Source organism: Phyllobates terribilis, unplaced genomic scaffold, assembly GCF_046119375.1.
Source record: "Phyllobates terribilis strain yellow unplaced genomic scaffold, ASM4611937v1 Scaffold_3__8_contigs__length_932513732, whole genome shotgun sequence".
NCBI classification, from domain to species: domain Eukaryota; kingdom Metazoa; phylum Chordata; class Amphibia; order Anura; family Dendrobatidae; genus Phyllobates; species Phyllobates terribilis.
In genome coordinates, this window is record NW_027362763.1 from 131391198 (window position 1) to 131414768 (window position 23571).

Consider the following 23571-nt stretch of genomic DNA (forward strand, 5'->3'; position numbering starts at 1 on the left):
GTTAATGTCCGACTATGCCACCTGTGGATTGCGGTTATTAAGAACCGCCGCTGCGGAGCAGGCCGCTGAAGCTGGTGGTGTGTGCAGCAAGGTGATGTGACTCCCCACAGGAAGAGTGTAGCTTCAAGGCAGCGTGTATGGATGATGGTGATAGTAGTGCAGAGTATCGGTAAAAACAACACGGAGTCTTGGCAGTGCAGTCCCAGGGTCTTTACTGTTAGCAATTATATAGGCCCCAACGGGAGTACTGGCTAGTGATGAAGGCCTGGTCAGTCTGGGAGCGATCCTAGAGTCCTCCTGGCCAGGTAGAGTTTTAGGCCTGCCGTTCTGCCTGTACTCTTTGGCTACCCCGCTTATAGTCGTGTTGTAGCCCACGTCCCTGAGTGTAATGTGCTGTGCTCACCCGTATGGCTGGCGACTCGGATCCTATGTATTCCTCGCTCCTCTGTGGCGGTACTGGTCCTTTCGTGTGGCTGAGCCTCCGGGCTTCTGATGCGCCAGGAGACCTGCAATCTCCTGCCTTGCGGTATCTACTGCTGGGTGTACAATCCCCACAGCCTCGGACTCCGGTGTCCAGTTCTCTGTATGAACAATCCAGGACGAGCTATCTGCAGCTCCAGTCCCTGGCTTCTGACTCCTGTGTCCTCAACTCGACTACTAGCCCTGTCTGAGCTAACCCCGCCTCCAGATCCAGTTATAAAGGGCAGGATCCTCCCCTTTCTGGTCTGGGGCAGGAGGTGTTGCATGTAGTGTGTTCCCTGACCAGGAAACCCCTGTTTTGCTCCCAGACATGGTATTACTACCACTGTAACAACCAGACCCTCTCGGGTGCCACATTATGGGAACCCACATAGTACTTAGCTTGAGATAGCAGCCAAGATCTACAGGATCTTCAACAATTTCCCCAATTTACAGTCAGTAAAGTCTGTTCTGAGCAGATTGATTTACAGTTTGGTAATATTTAGTATTTTATTTCCACAAATTCCTGCTCATTCTGGTCTTAAGAGTCAAGTGGGCGGTCTCACTCAGTGATTGACAGCTATTTCTGTATGGGCTGTGTGGCAATGGATTATTTATGCCACTAAAGTGTGAAAATTAAAGCACTCAAGGGTGTGAAATAAACGACTTTCTGTCAGAATAGGGTCTGGTTGTTTGGGCTGGTAGAGAGAAGGGCGGACTCCAACTGTATCCATCCAATCTGAGTATTGAGCTGTCCACAGCCAATTTTCATTTTGCACATTTAAAAAAAACAGACATAACTTTTTTATTTTTCAATCAACCTTGCCAAAAGTAGGCTAATTCTTTGTGGGACAAGTTGTAGCTTTGAATGACACCATCAATTTTACCATATCATGTACAGAAAAATGAGTAAAAAACTTTTATGGGGGGACAAATGAAGAAAAAAATGCAATTCTGACATTTCTTTTGGGTTTTGTTTTTACAGTGTTCATTGCATGGTAAAATTGGCCTGCCAATAGAATTCTCCAAGTGAGTATGATTTTAACAGGGCCAAAATTACACATTATTTTCTTAGTTAAGTGGTGAAAAAAATTCAGACGTTTGTAAGAAAAAAAATTTGTTTGTTGCCACTTTCCATTTTTTTGGTCATTTGATCTGTTTAAGGTCTTGTTGAGAGAGCTCATCTGGTAAAACCTCTTCAAACAAGGTAAAACCTCTCCACACGAGGTCATCATCGCATAGATGTACATTTTCATTAAGGGGTTATGAAGTTAGCTAAGGATGCTCATTTAAAAAGGTTAGAAATGGTCAAAAGGCTCCCATTTTTAAAAAAAATAGTCTGCTGCAGGATTTGTGAGAATAACCACAACATGCAATGGTATGGACGGCATTTTGTTTTGAGGTGCTGGCCACTTGGCCCAGGGACTAGTGATGAGCGAGTATGCTCGCAATTACTCGGTTCTCGCCTGAGCATCTCAGTACTTGCGAGATGCTCGGGCGGATGCTCTGGTCCCCTCCCTGCATGTTTGGCGCTTTTTGGAGCGCCAATGAACATGCAGGGATTGCCTGCCTCTCACTGTAATGCCGCAGCCATGTTGGTAGTGGCTTTACAGTGATTGGCTGGCCACACAGCGTCATCAGGTGTATATCAGTCCTGGCGCCGCTGTGCTCGTCAGTCTACTCCGCAATCAGGCAGTGAAGGGAGAGGTGCTGCTGAGCTAGGGAGAGATTTGGTTGTGTATTAGGTAATGTAGGGAGAAAACAAGTACATTACCCATATCCATCTCAACAAACAGTCCTTCTGAGGACTAATCCATCTGCAGAGATATCAGGCAGGCAGTGTATATAGGCAGGAAGGCAGTGTATATAGCAGACTGCAGTGAATATAGCACAAGAGGCTCCATTCCAGTTCTGCCTTCTGCTGCTGTAAAAAATTTCTAGACATAGGCCCAGGTCTCAGGGGCCAGGAATAATTTTTTTGGGATCTTAATCCTCATTATTTGCTTAAAAAGCAATCCAGAGAACACAGTTTTTCTGCGTCATTTGCTTGTTGGCACTGCAGAATACAGTCAGGTCCTTTCCATATTACAGCGCTAAAAATCCAGCTATTTAAAACTGTGGTTTCTCCGTCTAACGGATCATATATAATTGTGTTGAAAATACTGCCATTTTTGGCATCCATTCAAATTTTTTTTCAGTGTGTCAGCAAAGTTTTTGACATCGGTTTGCTGTTCAAAATAGTTACCTACAGGCCAGGTATTTAAAACTGTGGTTTGTCCATCACACGGATCACATATAACTTCACTCCAAATTCAGCCATTTGTAGTGAGCGTGGAAGATATTGTCCTCCATTTAAAATGGACAAAACGTGTGGCAAGGGACAGGGAACTGGGCGTGATGATGATGGTGCATGCAGAGGCCGAGGCCAAGGCCGTGGGCAAGCTGAAATTGTGCCACAAAAAACACACACATCTTCTCGCCCGTCCATCCTGTCCCAATTCCTAGGGGAACGCAGCACACCACTATTGAACCAAGAGCAGTGTCAAAAGTTTGTTGGTTGGATAGCTGATAATGCTTCCAGTCACTTAGCCACCACCACCACCCTGTCTTCCACACGGTCAAGTCTCATTAGCCGTGAGTCTGGACTTCATATTCCTCACCCTGATCCTCTTTCCTCCCACCATGCCGAGTGCACGGAGACAACTGATCCCACACTTGGACACTCTGAACAGATGTTCACTTTTCCATTTATAGATTCCGGCCTCTCACCTGGTCCACTTGAGGCGGGGCAAGAGGAGATCGCATGTAGCGATGCCCAAATATTTGAGCAGCCACGGTTGCACGAAGGCTACGGTGGGAAAGTGTCACAAGAGGTGGACGATGATGAGACACAATTGCCAGAAAGTCAGGAAGAGGACCAGGGTGTGGAAGTGGAAGATGAGGTGGTGGAAGATGTAGTGACTGACCCAACTTGGCAGGAGGACATGCAGACTGAGGACAGCAGCAAACAGAGGGAGGGAGGCAGAGCACCCCAAAAGGCAGGAAGAAGCAGTGTGGTGGCCGCAGACAGAAGGCAGGCAACCGTTCCCCGTAACACCAACACGAAGGAAGTTGCGAGTACAACTGTTAGGTCTTCCCGAATCTGGTTGTTTTTTAAAGACTCTGCCGATAACCCCAAAAAGGCCATTTGCACCACCTGCCAGGCCAGCATCAGCAGGGGTGGTAAAACTAGCAGCCTGGCCACCACCAGCATGATCAGGCACATGGCAGAGAAGCACCCGACTTTGTGGGCTGAACCCCAGGGTCCAAGGAGAGTGTCTTCGGGTGGCACCATTGCTTCTTCCGCTGCTGTGCCTGCAAGCTAATCCCCTGTCCATGGTGCATGCAAAGATGCCTCCTGCCCTGCACCTGTCATTGCACACTCTCAAGTAGCAGCATCAGGAAGCACGTCCACGTCCTTGTCCCAGCGCAGTGTTCAGTTGTCCATACCCCAGTCCTTGGAATGCAAGTGCAAATACGCAGCCAACGCCCCACAGGCCATACTACTAAATTCCCACATTTCGCTACTGGTTGTGACGCACCCCCAGGGCAGTGGGGTACTCGGCAGCCGGATGGGAAAAATAAAATAAATAGTTTGTGACGCCACCTGTGTTACCTGGTAAGGTTTACCAGCGCTGCTGCAGGGGGGTGATGGGATGGCAGCTGAGGTGTTTATGCTCCCCACAGGTGGAGCGGGTCCCCGGGGCAGTGTGGAGATTGGTGGGGGGTGATGCTGGGACTTGTAGTGCAGGCGGAGTGATGGCGCAGCTGAAATAATGGACGGAGGCAGTGCGGTGCAGTCATCCGAGTCTTTACTTACAGTTCTCATGTACGTTCTACTGATACACTGCGCGGATGCCAGCCTCCCACGTCGTGCTGCGTTCACCAGACCAAGGGTTCAGCTCTTCCTCAGGTAGGTTAAAAGCACCTAACGGAACCCCGCTTTCTGATGTTCCTCTCTAGACCGACTTCGCGCTGGGTCTTCTCCCTCCTGCCCTGCGCTTCCCCACTCACAGTCCCGCTCGGGTGCTCTGAAGTCCCTCTGAGCAACTTGGAGTTCCTGGACGTGCTTGACCCTCACGGTGACTAGGATGAGGCTTTGGCAACTGCACTATGTAAGCCAGAAGCCTCCAGTTTTTCCAGCCGAGACCTGGAGTAACACGGCTGTTCCAGGAGCCGGTCCCCTTCTTGCGGCCTGATTTCTCTGTCTTCTGACAGATTCGGGGTGTATGGGTGCCGTCCTGCACTCGCCGTACCCCCTGGGATCCCTTCAGTAGAACGGAGCCTTCCTCCTCTGCTCCCCTCCTGGGCCTCTTGCACTAGGCTCCACTTGTGGAGCAGAGCTCCTAAAGAGACTCTGCTCCCCGACTGACTAACTTCTCCTACTGTGCTCTACTGCACTGCCACCCTAAGATGGCTTCCCATTTTTATACCTCCTTCAATGGTGCTCCCCTAAACTGCTTCCTCCACCCACACCCACTACTGGTTCCCCCTACCATTGGGTTCCCCCCACTCCAGCCAGGGACAGGGCTCAGCAGGAAACACATTGCATCTTGCCCTTCCAGCCGGCCTGGAGCAGTGTAGTGTTGAATGTGGGTGTTGGGGTTCCAGGCAGCACTCCCTCATTTCCTGAGAGAAGGAGATACCACACCTCTGGGTGAGGTGCAGTATCTCTGAGGCGACTGAACCCTTAGGGATGCCACACTTGCGCTCGAAATATTGCCTTTTAGGCTCGTGGAGACGGAAGCATTTCGCACCCTGATGGCGGCTGCCGTCCCTCAGTACTCTGTCCCCAGCCGCCAATATTTCTCCTGGTGTGCCATCCCCGCATTATACAAGCATGTGTCCCAAAACATTATCTGTGCCCTCAACAACGCAGTTATCAGGAAAGTCCACCTAACCAAGGACATGTGGACAAGTGCTTGTGGGAAGGGATGGTACATCTCGCTGACGGCACACTGGGTTAACACAGAGGAAGCTGCGACCCAGTCGTACCTTGGGACGGAACACGTCCTCCCAACGCCAAGGATTGCAGGCCCTAGGTCAATCAGGGTTGCCCCCACAGTCTACAGCTCCTGCACCTCATCCTCCTCAGCCTCCTCCTCCTCTTCAGCCTCCATCTCCGAAATGACCACATCAGTCACAAGCTGGAAGCACTGCAGCACTGCCTCGGCCAAGCGGCAACAGGCTGTGCTGAAGCTAATATGTTTAGGTGACAAACCGCACAATGCTGAAGAGTTGTGGACAGCTCTGAAAGAGTAGGCAGATCTGTGGCTCACACCGCTGAATATACAGCCAGGCATGGTCGTGTGAGACAATGGCCAGAACCTGGTGTGGGCTTTGAGGCGAGCCGAGCTCACACACGTACCATGTCTGGCCCATGTGCTTAACCTAATGGTTCCTCGGTTTCTCAAATCCTACCCGGAGCTGCTGAATCTGTTTGTTAAAGTACGCCGCCTGTGTGCCCATTTTAGAAAGTCACCTACAGCTTCCACTACCCTTGCGTGTTTCAGCAGCATTTGCAGCTTCCGGCTCACAGACTGGTGTGTGAGGTCTCCACCCTTTGGAACTCTACACTGCAGATGTTGGGAAGGATTTGTGAGCAGAAGATGGCAGCTGTTGAGTACCAACATCTACAAGGCCGTCGGTATTCAGTTCAGACTCCACACATAAGACCTCAGGAGTGGACATGGATGTCAGACATATGTACCATCCTCCAAAACTTTGAGGACTCCACCAAGATGGTAAGTGGCGATGATTCCATAATTACTGTCACCATCCCGCTGCTCTGTCTTCTGAAATGCTCTCTGCTCACAGTCAAAGAGGATGCATTGCAGGCGGAGCATGATGAGATGGAGCAAGGAACTATACAGAGTGATTACACACAACTCAGCTTCATCTCATCCCAACATGGATTGGGTGACAATGATGAAGAGGATGAGGAGGAGGAAGAACAGTAGCTAGTTTCTTGTTGTATAGACGGTATTACATGCACAAATGTCATACCGTCTGTTCAGCATGGATGGCCAGAGGACAGAGAGGAGGAGGAGAGCATGGTCAGTCGTTCTCTTGGTGAGGACACGGAAGTCTTGCCTGTTAGCAGTCTGGCATGCATGGCTGGGTTTATGTTATGCTGCCTCTCCCATGACCCTCGCGTTCTCAAAATTTTGGGTGACAGTCATTACTGGTTGGTGACACTTCTAGACCCACGCTACAAGGAGAACTTTATATCTCTTATTCCTGAGGCGGACAGGTCTACAAAAATGGGGCAGTACCAAAAGGCCCTTGTTGCGGAACTATGAAAAAAAATCCCATCTGAAAACGCAGGCAGCAGAGGTCACAGTCCGTTGGACAACCAAGGAGTATAGGCGAGAGAGACACAGCTTCAATCCAGCAGAGGCAGGGGAACACTGTCAAAGTTCTGGGAGAATTTTCTCAGCCTCTTCCATCGCACAGGCCCTGAGATGCGGGGTACTCTCACAAGTAGTGTTGAGCCACCCCCGTAGTGTTCGGGTTCGGTTCGGTTCGTCGAACACCAGGATGTTCGAGGAACTGTTCGTCGAACTGTTCGTCGAACACCTTAGAACACCGTCGAACACCGTTAAAACCAATGGCAGGCAAACAAAAACACATAGAAACACATAGAAAACACCTGCAAAGGTGTCCAAAAGCTGACAAACTGCTCAGAAGACACTCTCTTTAAAAAAGCCGGCCGGCAAATTCAGCAGCGGCATACACCGGTACCCGACAATTTAGACAAGAAGGAATAGAGCATCACACATAGATTAGATAGATAGAAACATGTCAGTCACACATATAAGAAGCACAGTGACAGTGTTTCTTACTGTACTTGTCATTTAGTGTAAAGGATTTATCAAAAAAAATAATAGTGTTTTCATGCACCGTCTCTTTAAAAAAGCCGGCCGGCAATTCAGCATCTGTACACGACAATTTAGAACAGAAAGAATAGAGCTTCACACATAGATTAGATAGATAGAAACATGTCAGTCACATATATAATAAGTACAGTGATAGTGTTGCTTACTGTACTTGTCATTTAGTGTAAAGGATTTATTTAAAAAAATAATAGTGTTTTCATGCACTGTCTCTTTAAAAAAGCCGGCCGGCAATTCAGCAGCGGTACCTGACAATTTAGAACAGAAAGATAGAGCATCACACATAGATTAGATAGATAGAAACATGTCAGTCACATATATATGAAGTACAGTGATAGTGTTGGTTACTGTACTTGTCATTTAGTATTAAAATAAAGGATTTATTATTAAAAAAATTGGCGTGGGGTTCCCCTTAATTTTAGGCTCTAGCGGAGGTTAAGCAGACGGCTGGGGCAGATGTTTGAAGCCTGGGAAGGGGGTAATACCCACGGAGCTTCCCAGGCTACTAATATCAGCCCCCAGCTGAATACATAGCCTTTACTAGCTATTAAAATGGGGGACCCCCCAAAAAAAATGACGTGGGGTCCCCCCTAATTTAATAGCTAGCAAAGGCTAGGCAGACAGCTGGGGGCTGATATTAATAGCCCAGGAAGGGAGCCATGAATATTGGCCCCCTCCCAGGCTAGAAACACCAGCCGTCAGCCGCCCCAGAAATGGCGCATTCATAGGATGCGCCAATTCTGGCACTTAGCCTCGCTCTTCCACGCTGCCCTGGTGCGGTGGCAGGGGGTAATAGGGTTGGGGTTGATGTCAGCTTATAATGCCAGCTGACATCAAGCCCAGGTTAGTAATGGAGAGGCGTCTATAAGACACCCCCATTACTAACCCCATAGTCAAAGTTAAAAAAAACACAAACACCCAGAATAAAGTCCTTTAATTGAAATAAAGACACAATCCTTTATTGTTCTAAATTAAACCATACTTACCATCACGCCCATTCCAGCTGAAGCCAACGATCTCCTGCAATAAAAGAAAAATAATAAAGCAACCTCATCCTTACCTTTCCATGGTTCCCACGACAGCTTCAGCTCTGCTACATCGAGATGACAGGCTGGACCGCAGCAGAACGCTGCCATCCAGCCTGTCATCCCGCAGACACTGAGAAGCGCAGGCTTGCTTGCGCTGCTCAGCGTCTCTCTGTGACGACATCCAGATGAGCCGAGTTCATGTCCAATGAACTCGGCTCACCTCATGCACGTCACTGACAGCGTGGGAAAATTCTCACGCTGAAGCGCTGATTGCAGGAGAATTTTCCCACGCTGTCAGTGACGTGCAGGAGGTGAGCTGAGTTCATTGGACATGAGCTCACCTCATGCACATCACTGACAGCGTGGGAGAATTCTCCTGCACTCAGCACTTCAGCGTGAGAATTTTCCCACGCTGTCAGTGACGTGCATGAGGTGAGCCGAGTTCATTGGACATGACCTCGGCTCATCTGGATGCCGTCACAGCGAGACAGTGAGGAGCGCAAGCATGCCTGCGCTTCTCAGTGTCTGCGGGATGACAGACTGGATGGCAGCGTTCTGCTGCGGTCCAGCCAGTCATCTCGATGTAGCAGAGCTGAAGCTGTCGTGGGAACCATGGAAAGGTAAGGATGAGGTTGGTTTATTATTTTACTTTTATTGCAGGAGATCGTTGGCTTCAGCTGGAATGGGTGTGATGGTAAGTATGGTTTAATTTAGAACAATAAAGAATTGTGTCTTTATTTCAATTAAAGGACTTTATTCTGGGTGTTGTGTTTTTTTTAAATACTTTACTAGAAATTCATGGCGGTCATGTCTAATACTGGCGTGACCCCATGAATTTTGGGCTTGGGGCCAGCTGATAATACCAAGCTGGCCCTAACCCCTTTATTACCCAGTGAGCCACCGCACCAGGGCCCTGGATGAGTTGGGTACAGCGCCAGAAGATGGCGCTTCTATGAACGCGCCATTTTCCGGGGTGGCTGCGGACTGCAATTTGTAGCGGGGGGGGGCCCAGAAAGCTTGGGCCTCCCTGCGCTGCAGATTCCAGCCCCCAGCTGCCTAGTTGTACCTGGCTGGACACAAAAATAGGGCGAAGCCCCACGTACTTTTTTTTTAATTATTTCATGAAATTCATGAAATAATTAAGAAAAAAAGGCTTTCCCTATATTGTTGTGTCCGGCCAGGTACAAATAAGCAGCTGGTGGTTGGGGGCAGCCCGTTCCTGCCTGCTGTACCTGGCTGGACACAAATATAGTGCGAAGCCCCACTTCAATTTTTTTAAATTATTTCATGAAATTCATGAAATAATTAAGAAAAAAAGGGCTTCCCTATATTGTTGTGTCCGGCCAGGTACAAATAGGCAGCTGGTGGATGGGGGCAGCCCGTTCCTGCCTGCTGTACCTGGCTGGACACAAATATAGTGCGAAGCCCCATTTCAATTTTTTTTAATTATTTCATGAAATTCATGAAATAATTAAGAAAAAAAGGGCTTCCCTATATTGTTGTGTCCGGCCAGGTACAAATAGGCAGCTGGTGGATGGGGGCAGCCCTTTCCTGCCTGCTGTACCTGGCTGGACACAAATATAGTGCGAAGCCCCACTTCAATTTTTTTAAATTATTTCAGGAAATTCATGAAATAATTTAAAAAAAATTGACGTGGGGCTTCGCACTATATTTGTGTCCAGCCAGGTACAGCAGGCAGGAACGGGCTGCCCCCAACCACCAGCTGCCTATTTGTACCTGGCCGGACACAACAATATAGGGAAGCCCTTTTTTTCTTAATTATTTCATGAAATAATTTAAAGAAAATTGACGTGGGGCTTCGCCCTGTTTTTGTGTCCAGCCAGGTACAACTAGGCAGCTGGGGGCTGGAATCCGCAGCGCAGGGAGGCCCAAGCTTTCTGGGCCACCCCCGCTGCAAATTGCAGTCCGCAGCCACCCCGGAAAATGGCGCGTTCATAGAAGCGCCATCTTCTGGCGCTGTACCCAACTCATCCAGGACCCTGATGCGGTGGCTCACTGGGTAATAAAGGGGTTAGGGCCAGCTTGGCATTATCAGCTGGCCCTAAGCCCGAAATTCATGGGGTCACGCCAATATTAGACATGACCACCATGAATTTCTAGTAAAGTATTTAAAAAAAACACAACACCCAGAAAAAAGTCCTTTAATTGAAATAAACACACAATTCTTTATTGTTCTAAATTAAACCATACTTACCATCACGCCCATTCCAGCTGAAGCCAACAATCTCCTGAAATAAAAGAAAAATAATAAACCAACCTCATCCTTACCTTTCCATGGTTCCCATGACAGCTTCAGCTCTGCTACATCGAGATGACAGGCTGGACCGCAGCAGAACGCTGCCATCCAGCCTGTCATCCCGCAGACACTGAGAAGCGCAGGCTTGCTTGCGCTCCACAGTGTCTCTCTGTGAGGGCATCCAGATGAGCCGAGTTAATGTCCAATGAACTCGGCTCACCTCATGCACGTCACTGACAGCGTGGGAAAATTCTCCTGCACTCAGCGCTTCAGCGTGGGAGAATTCTCACACTGAAGCGCTGAGTGCAGGAGAATTCTCCCACGCTGTCAGTGACGTGCAGGAGGTGAGCTGAGTTCATTGGACATGAGCTCACCTTATGCACGTCACTGACAGCGTGGGAAAATTCTCCTGCACTCAGCGCTTCAGCGGGAGAATTCTCACCCTGAAGCGCTGAGTGCAGGAGAATTCTCCCACGCTGTCAGTGACGTGCAGGAGGTGAGCTGAGTTCATTGGACATGAGCTCACCTTATGCACGTCACTGACAGCGTGGGAGAATTCTCCTGCACTCACCGCTTCAGCTTGAGAATTTTCCCACGCTGTCAGTGACGTGCATGAGGTGAGATGAGTTCATTGGACATGAACTCGGCTCATCTGGATGTCGTCACAGAGAGACGCTGAGCAGCGCAAGCAAGCCTGCGCTTCTCAGTGTCTGCGGGATGAGAGGCTGGATGGCAGCGTTCTGCTGCGGTCCAGCCTGTCATCTCGATGTAGCAGAGCTGAAGCTGTCGTGGGAACCATGGAAAGGTAAGGATGAGGTTGCTTTATTATTTTTCTTTTATTGCAGGAGATCGTTGGCTTCAGCTGGAATGGGCGTGACGGTAAGTATGGTTTAATTTAGAACAATAAAGGATTGTGTCTTTATTTCAATTAAAGGACTTTATTCTGGGTGTTTGTGTTTTTTTTAACTTTGACTATGGGGTTAGTAATGGGGGTGTCTTATAGACGCCTCTCCATTACTAACCTGGGCTTGATGTCAGCTGGCATTATAAGCTGACATCAACCCCAACCCTATTACCCCCTGCCACCGCACCAGGGCAGCGTGGAAGAGCGAGGCTAAGTGCCAGAATTGGCGCATCCTATGAATGCGCCATTTCTGGGGCGGCTGACGGCTGGTGTTTCTAGCCTGGGAGGGGGCCAATATTCATGGCTCCCTTCCTGGGCTATTAATATCAGCCCCCAGCTGTCTGCCTAGCCTTTGCTAGCTATTAAATTAGGGGGGACCCCACGTCATTTTTTTTGGGGGGTCCCCCATTTTAATAGCTAGTAAAGGCTATGTATTCAGCTGGGGGCTGATATTAGTAGCCTGGGAAGCTCCGTGGGTATTACCCCCTTCCCAGGCTTCAAACATCTGCCCCAGCCGTCTGCTTAACCTCCGCTAGAGCCTAAAATTAAGGGGAACCCCACGCCAATTTTTTTAATAATAAATCCTTTATTTTAATACTAAATGACAAGTACAGTAACCAACACTATCACTGTACTTCATATATATGTGACTGACATGTTTCTATCTATCTAATCTATGTGTGAAGCTCTATTCTGTCTGTTATAAATTGTCGGGTACCGCTGCTGAATTGCCGGCCGGCTTTTTTAAAGAGACAGTGCATGAAAACACTATTATTTTTTTTGATAAATCCTTTACGCTAAATGACAAGTACAGTAATCAGCACTTTCACTGTACTTCGTATATATGTGTCTGACATGTTTATATCTATCTAATCTATGTGTGAAGCTCTATTCTTTCGGTTCTAAATTGTCGGGTACAGGTGTATGCCGCTGCTGAATTGCCGGCTTTTCATGTTTCACTGTTGGCACTGTTCCCATCGAATTGGGATATCACTAATGCCACAACCACCATGGCTGTGGCATTACAGTGAGTGGCAGACAATCCCTGCATGATTGGTGCTCTAAATAGCGCCAGACATGCAGGACACGCTTTTGGTGCACGAACAGTTATCGAACATAACCTCGAACAGCCGAATTTTTTGCAAATCGTTCGGGTTCGTCGAACAACTCGAACACCGCCCAAAACAGCTCGAATTTGAGATTGGCGAACAGTTCTAGTCGAACACCGCTCATCTCTACTCACAAGGAGTGCAAAGTTTGGGAAGATGCTGAGGGAGTACCTTGCCGACCGTACCAACGTCCTCCGTGATTCCTCTGTGCCTTATAATTATTGGTTATCCAAGATGGATACGTGGAATGAACTGGCTCTCTATGCCTTGGAGGTCCTGGCCTGTCCTGCTGCCAGCGTTTTATCAGAGCAGGTTTTTAGTTCCACTGGTGGAATTATAACTGATAAGCGCATCTGCCTGTTAACTGAAAAATGCTGACAGGCTGACTCTTATAAAAATGAACAAGGGCTGGATTGGGCCAGACTTCTCAACACCACCGAATGATAACAGCGTAACATAAACTTAAATCCATTGTCTTTTTTTTGTGAGGTGTATTCCCATGCACCTCTTCACGCCCACATATGAGTATACGCTTCCTGATTTTGGCTATTTGCTCTTGTCCTCCTCCTTCACCTCATCCTTATCCTGCACCACCATATCACCAGGGTGACCGTGGTCCGTGATGCAACACCCACATCATTTTTTTAAAGGGTGTTTATGATGCCTGTAAAAAAAAAAATTATACAGTATGTTCATGTATACCCCTAGGGGTAAATGTTTGTCAGCCAATACACTTTATAATGGGAACATTTTTTTATGAGGCCCTTCTCCACGTCTCTTCCAGGGGGCATTGGAGTGCCTTCAAATTTTTGGCAACCCTTGCATTCACTGCATAGGCAAACACAATGGGAGACCCACTTCCTAATAATGGGAACACTGTTTTCAGGAGGCCCTCTGACCTCCACGTCTCTTCCAAGGGGCATTTGAGTGCCTCCAAATTTTTGGCAACCCTTGCATTCACTGCATAGGCAAATACAATGGGAGACCCACTTCCTAATAATGGGAACATTGTTTTCTGGAGGCCCCCTGACCTCCACATCTCTTTCAAGTGGCATTGGAGTGCCTCCAAATTTTTGGCAACCATTGCATTCACAGCATAGGCAAACACAATGGGAGACCCACTTCCTAATAATGGGAACATTGTTTTCTGGAGGCCTTCTGACCTCCACATCTCTTTCAAGGGGCATTGGAGTGCCTCCAAATTTTTGGCAACCTTTGCATTCACTACATAGGCAAACACAATGGGAGACCGACTTCATAATAATGGGAACATTGTTTTCTTGAGACCCTCTGACCTCCACGTCTCTTCCAAGGGGCATTTGAATGCCTCCAAATTTTTGGCTACCCTTGCATTCACTGCATAGGCAAACACAATGGGAGACCCACTTCCTAATAATGGGAACATTGTTTTCAGGAGGCCCTCCTCTAAGTCTCTTCAAAGGGGTATTGGGGTGCGTCCAAATTTTCAAAGTGGTATTAGGGTTTCTCCAAATTTTGGGCCGCCCTGCCACTCACTGCACATGCAATAACAGTATAGGAGACCCACTCTTTAGTAATGGGAACAATAAAACATAGCCGGCTGATGGCTCTCTAAGAATAGTGATGGCCAACTGCTGGCCCTTTAAGAATAGTAAAGGCCGCTTGATGGCCCTATAAAAATAGGCTTTGTGACTTTCAGAGTCCCTCCTTTATAAATGAAACACGATGTGTCTGATGATATCTCACACACCACATGGCCAGATAAGGTTGTAAAATGTTAAAATAAACAGTGTGCAAATTGAAGTGGTCAGTGGGGTGCTAGAAACTGGATAAGGCGCTGGAAAAGGATAAAACAAACCTCTTTATTGAAGTATTAATGCCCACAACGCTTTTCTGCAGCGGTCTGCTGCCTTCATCAGGTGGAGTTATGGGAAAATGGCAGAAACAGGCACTTTTATACATAAAGCAAAGGAACTCAATGGGAGGTGCCAAGGGAGAATTTGGTACTTAACCACTTAATCACCATTAAAAAAGACAATTACAATTTAATAACAAAGGGGCCTTAAAAAAGCATTACAGGTCAATAACTACACATTATAAACTTACTATGAAGATGCAAGATGCAGACATTAACGGCAATGCTTTAAAAATACATACATATAAAAATGCATATATAAATGAGGGTAAATAAGCATATTACATAAAAATTGGTGAGGCATATTCTGAGTATACCCCTCAACCAGTTTTTATCCCCCCAAAAATATATAAATATTAATAATTCATCTGCACACATTATCAATCTCTAAATTCAAACCTTCCGGATATAATGTTACCCGATGCACCACAAGGGCGGCGCAGGAAACCAGACAATTTGATGAAAAGTGAAAGGTAAGCAATGCTGACTTTGAAGAACAATAATGACATTAGAATAAAAAGTGCTGATAAAGGAGGAGGAGTCGTGATTATATACAGATCCTGGTACTTGTGTGAGGGTCTTAGGATACTTAGTGACGACCAATACTACCATAAATTGGACATTGATCCTTCTATCTCCATCTTTGTTAATTATAATTATTTGATTAAGGAAGGTTATGAAAAGGGTATTCTGAATAAGAATGAAAAAAGGTTCTTAGATATCTCAAGTTACCGGACCCCCATTTTTTATTTTTTACCTAAATTACACAAGGATCCTTGTAATCCGCCTGGGCGCCCCATCATATCCGGGATAAATTCCATTACGTCCAATCTATCACACTTCATCGACTTGTTTCTTCAGAAATATGCATGTGAATTGGGGTCCTATCTTAAAGACTCCTCAACTTTAATTGCCACAGTTAGAAGTTTGCTGTCTGTGAAGAACTGTATCCTTATCACAGCAGACGTTGCAGCTCTTTACAGTAATATCTCCCACGAACTAGGTATAGAAGCGGTGCGCCATTACTTAATGGAAGATGGTAGTATCCCCCTTTTTCAAAAAGAGTTTATTTTGAAATCAATAGAATTCATATTAAATAATAATGTGTTCTCATTCGAAGATAATTTTTAGAAGCAAATAAAGGGCTGTGCAATGGGGACGAGGGTAGCTCCCAGCTACGCAAATATCTTCATGGGATGCTTTGAATCTTTGTTCATCACGTCTTCTCCTCTAACCCAAGGCCATATACGATTATATCGTCGTTACATCGATGATCTGTTCTTTATCTGGGAAGGGACGGAAAAATCAGCCCAGGATTTCTTTGAAATTTTGGATAATAACCCATGGGGTCTTAAGTTTACTGTATCTGACGCGCCCCCTGGGCCTGTGTTGTGCAGGGGAACCCGGAACCGGGCCTGTTGTAGAATGCTGGGGGTTGTAGTCTCCGTGTGGCGGTGACCCGGTCCGTGCCCAGGGTGGTCAAACCAGTGGCTGTCTTAATGTATAGCAAATGTCCGACTACGCCACCCGTGGATTGCGGTCAGTGGGGACCGCCGCTGCGCTGCCGACCGCTGAGGCTGATGTTGTTTGCGCAGCCGAGTATGGGATAACTCCCCACGGGAGAAGTATTGCCTCAGGGCAGCTAATGTGAGAGATGATGGGAGTGATGGTGTGAGGGTCCCAGTGCTAATGGTGCTGGTGCGGCAAGGAATCACAGAGACGTGAGGTGCAGTTCAGGGTCTTTACTGATGGTACAAGGCAGACCCTCCCGGGAGTACTGGCTAGTATAAGGGGCCTGGTCAGTCTGCGAGCAAGCAGGAGTTCCCCTGGCCAGGTGGAGTTGTAGGCCTCCCCGTTTATCTGCACTCTTCCTGGCTACCTTTTTGTCAGCGGTTACAAGTAGCCCACGTCCCTGAGTATACCGTGTGGTGCTCACCCATATGGCTGGTGACTTGGGGCCTTCTGTTAGCCTCCGCTCCTGGATGGCGGCGCTGGTCCCTTCTTTGTGACTGAGCCTCCAGGCTTCTATGGCCAGAGGACCTGGAATCCCCTGCCGGCTGGTTTCTGCTGCTGGGTATATATCAGTCCCCACAGCCTCGGACTCCTGTGTCCGGTTTTAGTAACTTCAGCCAGGGCGAGCTATATCTCTGCTCAGAGCCCCTGGCCTTCAGCTGCTGCTCCTACAGAGCTCCTGTTCTCACTTTCCCTCTCCAGGCTCTGACTGCTCTGCTTGTTCTGCAGGCTCTGTCTCTGTCTGCAGCTTCACTCACTAATCCCGCCCCAGACCCAGTTTATAAGGGCAGATTCCTCCCCTCCTAGGTCTGGGTGGGCCGTGTTGCATGCTTAGGGCTCCTGACCAGAGAAACCTCCCACTTGCTCTCAGACATAATATCTCTATTACTGTGGCAACCAGACCCCTGGGGTGTCACATATCCATGTCAAGTGACTCCATACAGTTTCTTGACTTAGTTTTGAAATTGGATGATTTGGGGAGGGTTCTCACATCCACCCATTTCAAAACCGTGGATGTGAATAGCTACCTCAGATTTGACAGTGGCCATCTTCCAAGGTGGATTAAGAACATTCCGTATGGCCAGTATTGGCGTATACGGAAAAATTGTACGCAGGATGAAGATTTTGAAAAGGAGGCTGATGTCCTTGAAAAAAGATTCTTGAGGAAGGGATATCCTAAGAAATTGATTAGGGATGCACATAAAAGAATTAAGCCGCTCAGTCAGGAATCGTGTCTGGCTCGATTTTCTGGCCCTAACTGTGAGCATACGACTACAGGATATAAAGATTGGAGTTTAGTGACTATTTTCAATAAATCTAGAGTGTACATACAGGAAGTATTAAGTCATTATTTGTGCGTCCTGTTGGGGGATCCGCTTTTGTCCAAACATTTGCCATGTAAACCCAGGACTGTTTATAGGAAGAATCAGAATTTACGATCCTTTATATCGCCCAGTAACACGACATTGAAATCTGCTGCTTCAGTACAGAGATATGGGAGGCAAAGGCAAGAAGGAGTAAGTTGTCTTGCTTGCAGATCTCCTGGCTGTTTAGGCTGTAGCACCATTAATCATGGGGCAGTATCCTTCTGCTCGCAAACCACTGGTGAACAATTCCCCATCACCTGTAAAGTAGACTGTCATTCTGACTATGTGGTCTACTTGTTGCAGTGTGGATGTGGTTTGCAATACGTGGGCCGAACTATACAAAGAATGCAGGTCAGCCTTAATAAACATCGCTCTAATATTAAGAATGGGTATGTGCGGCATAGTGTTTCTAAGCACTTTCTGACCGCCCACCAGAGAGATCCCATTAGCTTGAAACTCACAATTTTAAAACAAGTACCTGATAATGTAACAAATCGGCTTAATTATCTTATGAAGAGAGAGAATTTTTGGATTTTTAAATTGGGTACATTATATCCGGAAGGTTTGAATTTAGCGATTGATAATGTGTGCAGATGAATTATTAATATTTATATATTTTTGGGGGGATAAAAACTAGTTGAGGGGTATACTCAGAATATGCCTCACCAATTTTTATGTAATATGCTTATTTACCCTCATTTATATATGCATTTTTATATGCATGTATTTTTAAAGCATTGCCGTTAATGTCTGCATCTTGCATCTTCATAGTAAGTCTATAATGTGTAGTTATTGACCTGTAATGCTTTTTTAAGTCCCCTTTGTTATTAAATTGTAATTGTCTATTTTAATGGTGATTAAGGGGTTAAGTACCAAATTCTCCTTTGGCACCTCCCATTGAGTTCCTTTGCTTTATGTATAAAAGTGCCTGTTTCTGCCATTTTCCCATAACTCCAGAAACGCGTTGTGGGCATTAATACTTCAATAAAGAGGTTTGTTTTATCCTTTTCCAGCACCTTATCCAGTTTCTAGCGCCCCACTGACCACTTCAATTTGCACACTGTTCACTTTTCCCTTGGGAGTTGTGGCTGGAGGCTGCAGAGAACTGGATACAATTTCAGCTGCAGGACCTGTAGGACCTGCGATGATGTCATCACCCATGTGACCCCACCCGGAATCACATGATAGGAAGCTCCATCTGCTAATCCAGAGGAGACACTGAAGGCATCGTGGCAGCGCTATCAGCGCCAGTAGCTGTTTAACCTGGGTTGTGCGGTCTGCACAACCCACTCTGGTGAGCAGACCACTGTATCTGCACGTATATTCTATTTTCATACAGGTTCACACAAGCACTGCGCTTTTCCACCCCACCCCCTTTTTTTGTAAAATGTTAAAATGACATTTCCTGGTGAATGCGTTTGTCACGGTTGAAAGCAATGCAAAAGTGAAAAAACGCATCAAAAACACTACGTGTGAACATAGCCCGGTGTGGAGGAGCATTTTTGTTTTTGGCTATTTATTTTGCTTTATATACAAGTCATTACCCTGGAAAGGATGTTCCTTAAGATATTTCCCTGGAAAATCCATTTTGGTTTAGTTTTTGAATGTTTTATTGTGAGTCCATAAAAGTGGCATGATACCTCTGACAATGTTGTTGACAGAAGTGACCTGGGAGTCAGAAATGCTTCCCATGTCATTTGAGCACTGTTCCCATCGATTTGGGCAATTTTTAGGCCCTTTGCAGAACTCCGGGGGGAGCCGCCTGAAAAATGCTTGAGTTTCCCATAGTCTTACATTGGGTTCGTTGCTCGAGTCGAGCACCCGAGTATTTCAATGTGATCGACCCGAGCATCGAGCACCCGAGCATTTTAGTGCTCGCCCATCACTACCAGGGACTTATAGTGAAGGGCACTCAAAATTTCAAAATTTAATTTGACTGGCGTTGCATATGCTAGTCTAATTGAAGGCACTGCTGGAGTAAGATGCACGTAAATTTATTTTAATTTGCCAGGCGAGCTTCGCCATGCCCCTCATGTCCTGTCATGCCCAAGTTTCGCTCACTTGATGGAGCTGCCCAGGACTGGTGTAAAAATGTCAAAAGTTGCTCATTTTTTTTTCTCTGCAAAGGGCATAAGTGTTGAAAATGCAGGATCCAAATCACATTACACATACATACATGACAGCATATTCTGAAAAGTCACCTTAAATGACATTTGCCTTGGAAATGTTTATAAAAAAAAATCTATATCACTATTTTAAAAAAAAAAAAAAAAAAATTAAAATGTCTTGCAGTTTGTACTTTGGTAACTAAACTTACTTTTAGGCAAATACTCCTTGTTCTGCAGGCTAGCAATCAATACAGATAGGATTATGATGACAGGTACGACGTCCACTAACCATAAGAGATTGCACTTTACTAGAGAGAGAGAGGGAGAGAGAGAACCCTTCTGACCATAAGAGCTTACACTCTACAGGAGAGAGAGAGTGAGGACCCTGCTGACCATAAGAGCTTACACTCTACAGGAGAGAGAGAGTGAGGACCCTGCTGACCATAAGATCTTACACTCTACAGGAGAGGGAGAGGACCCTGCTGACCATAAGAGCTTAAACTCTACAGTAAAGAGGACCCCTCTGACCATAAGAGCTTACATTCTACATGAGATCACTATCTTTAAAAAATAAAAAATAAAAAATCTTGCAGTTTTTACTTTGGTAACTAAACTTACTTTTAGGCAAATACTTCTTATTCTGCAGGTTAGCAGTCAATACAGATAGGATTATGATGACAGGTATGACGTCTGCTGACCATAAGAGCTTGCACTTTACTGGAGAGAGAGAGGGGAGAGAGAGAACCCTTCTGACCACAGGAGCTTTCACGCTAGGAGAGAGAGAAGAGATAGAGAAGACCCTTCTGAACATAAGAGCTTACACTGTACAGGAGAGAGAGGACCCCTCTGACCATAAGAGCCTACACCCTACAGGAAAGAGAGGACCCTGCTGACCATAAGAGCTTACACTCTTTATGAGAAAGAGGAGCCCACTGACCATAGGAGCTTACACTCTACAGGAGAGAGAGGACCCTGCTGACCATAAGAGCTTACACTCTACAGGAGAGAGAGAGGACCCCTCTGACCATAAGAGCTTACACTCTACATGAGAGAGAGGACCCCGCTGACCATGAGAGCTTACACTCTACATGAGAGAGAAGGCTTTCCCAGTGACTCTGGAGAAAGGTAATGACTCTAATGTATAAACTGTGCTCTACTGGGAACCGCTGATTTGTGATGTCCCAGGTACTGACCACCACTGTACAAGGTATGATAATCTTCTAGAATCTAAATTTGCGTGAGTTTCAGAAAATTCAACCTGAGCTCGATCTTTCGTGGTTCGATCTGCTCACCTCCACTGCTGACATTTAACCAATGTATACGGAGGCCTTTACCGCATGTCTACTGCTGTCATTGATCAATGTGGCTGCTATAAATTTTATATCTAAATATTTTTAGCAGCAGCTTAAACAAAATAGCTGCCTCTATCACCATATACACAAATTAGTATAAAAATATACAATCATAAAATAAAAAGTTATTAAAAAAAAAAAGAAAATGTATCACTGTCTGTTTTAACTTATTATGAAATAATATAGGTGATACACAACATTCCCTTTAATGAGCTGTACATTCTTTCAATGATGTTTTGCTGCAATTTGATTTTTCCTTATTTACGATTCCAGGTAAATCTGCATTGCAGATTGCCTTGTATTTCTGTGGAGCACTAATATCAAACTGTGATATTTCTGTTAGGTAAGCAAAAATACAAGAAGCAGTGTACCTTAATATGTTCTTGTAAATTACAACAACTGTCACCTAATGTGTTGCTGCAGATACACAACTGGGATGGAAAATGCAAATATTTCAAGGATTTTTATAAGATATGCATATAAAAACTCAACTGTTTAGATGCTGAACAGAATGTAATAATTGCGCCAATGTATTACTGATCTCTTCTAAGCTCACAATTAGTGATATAAATGCTCCCTGTGAAGAAGTGCTGTACTTTTAATGGACTGTGGGGAAAAATGTCACCATAGTCACCATCGCCATTGGAAGCCACAGAGGTAATGTGTGTTTTATGCACTAAAACGAAAATGAGAAGCTCATATTTCTGTTCAATGATCTTAATATTGGACAAGAAATAGCTTGCAAGAACAGCAGTAGCTCAGCGCATGTCAAAAGTAATGGACCAAGGTTGCAAATTGGATTTCCATCCTAATTGTGCCAGAAAAGAGTGTGGTGTGAAGCAAATCTGTTTGAGGCAAATTGATTTTACTTACATTTTTGCCAAATTTATGTTGCAATTTGCTTTGTGAGAATTTATCAAATTGCAGCTAGACAGCCATGATTTTACTGAAGACGGCAATAAAAAATATTCTCACATGGCCTCTCACCTGTCCCGCTGCTGCAGTCCTACATCCAGTCCCTTGCACTTCTCGTCCTACTCTTCGACTCTTCTACCATCTTGACTTGGCACCAGAGATTTGGCCGCTGAATAGACCTCAAACATCACAACGTGCATCCTAGTAAGCACCTACTATTCCAGTCAAGATGTCTGAGGCTTGATTGGTGTCAGAAGCCATGGCGTGGAGGGAAGATGATGGAAGAGTGAAGGCCAGATAGGTGAGTGGTGAGGTTTTTTTTTCACTCCATTTTTCATATGCTCAAGAATTTGGTTAGACCCCATAGCATAATGAAAAACTTTTGATCGGCAACAATTAACTACAGTACAAATTGAATTTGCTTAGCAAATTTGGGCGGATTTTAGCAAATTCAATCATCAACAGAATGTTGACTTAGTGGTTGAGGTCAATAATCAGAGGGAGCTTGACTGCTAATTGGAAGAGTAAAATTTACCTCCTGTACTGGTCCAGCAATCGTCCTGTCCAATAATATCACAGCAGGATCATTATCTTTTACCCCACATTTTAATCACTTGTTTTTATGTATGTTTGCTTTATATAATTTTTAAAAACTTAGCTATAGGTTGCAAACTTGGAAGAGTAAAGCCCCCGTCTCACATAGCGAGATCGCTAGCGAGATCGCTGCTGTGTCACGGTTTTGGTGACGCAACAGCGACCTCACCAGCGATGTCGCTATGTGTGACACTTTGCAACGATCAGGCCCCTGCTGTGAGGTCGCTGATCGCTGCAAAGTGTCCTGGACCATTTTTTGGTCGTTGCTCTCCCGCTGGTCAGCACACATCGCTGTGTGTGACCAGCGGGAGCAGCGATCAGGCTGGTAACTATGGTAAACATCGGGTTACTAGGGGCACACGCGCACTTAGTAACCCGCTGTTTATCATGGTTACGAGCCTGCTAAAGTGAACGGTAACCTCCCGCTCACCGTAGCAGAGTGGTAACCATGATAAACAACGGGTTACTAGGAGCGCGTGTACCCCTAGTAACCCGATGCTTACCATAGTTACCTGCCTGCTCCTGCTTCAGCAGGCTCGTAACCAGGAGCAGGACATCGTTGAAAGATTCTTTCCACGATGTCGCTGCTCCCCTGATCGTTGGTGAGCCTGCCTGTTTGACAGCTCACCAGCGACCACATAGGGACGCAGCAACGATCCCTGACAGGTCGCATCATTGTCGGGATCGTTGCAGCATCGTTAAGTGTGACGGGGCCTTTACATAGATTAAAAGAGTCTATAGGAACAGAAGGAGTGCTGATGGTTAATCTTGCCAAACTTGTCCCATGCAGAACAATAGACTTGAGTTTATAAATTTTGCTTTCTAGTAAAATGGGAGTATCCTGAGCATGTGTATTTATCTTAAGCTGGATTCACAAAGCAACTCCATCCGGACAAATGTCCAAATCTCTCACAAAATGGGATTTGGATGTATGCACCTACAGGGCCATTGACTATAATGATGCAGACAGAGTCACAGTGGATTCTGCCAGACTTCATTCTCTGGCATATATGCCTATTGGAGGCCGGCAGCAAGACATAGTCGACTATGTCTTGCTGTCCACCTCCAGTAGGTGTATACGGCCAAAAATAATGCATGACAGAGAACACATTGATTCTTCATTATACTCAATGGCTT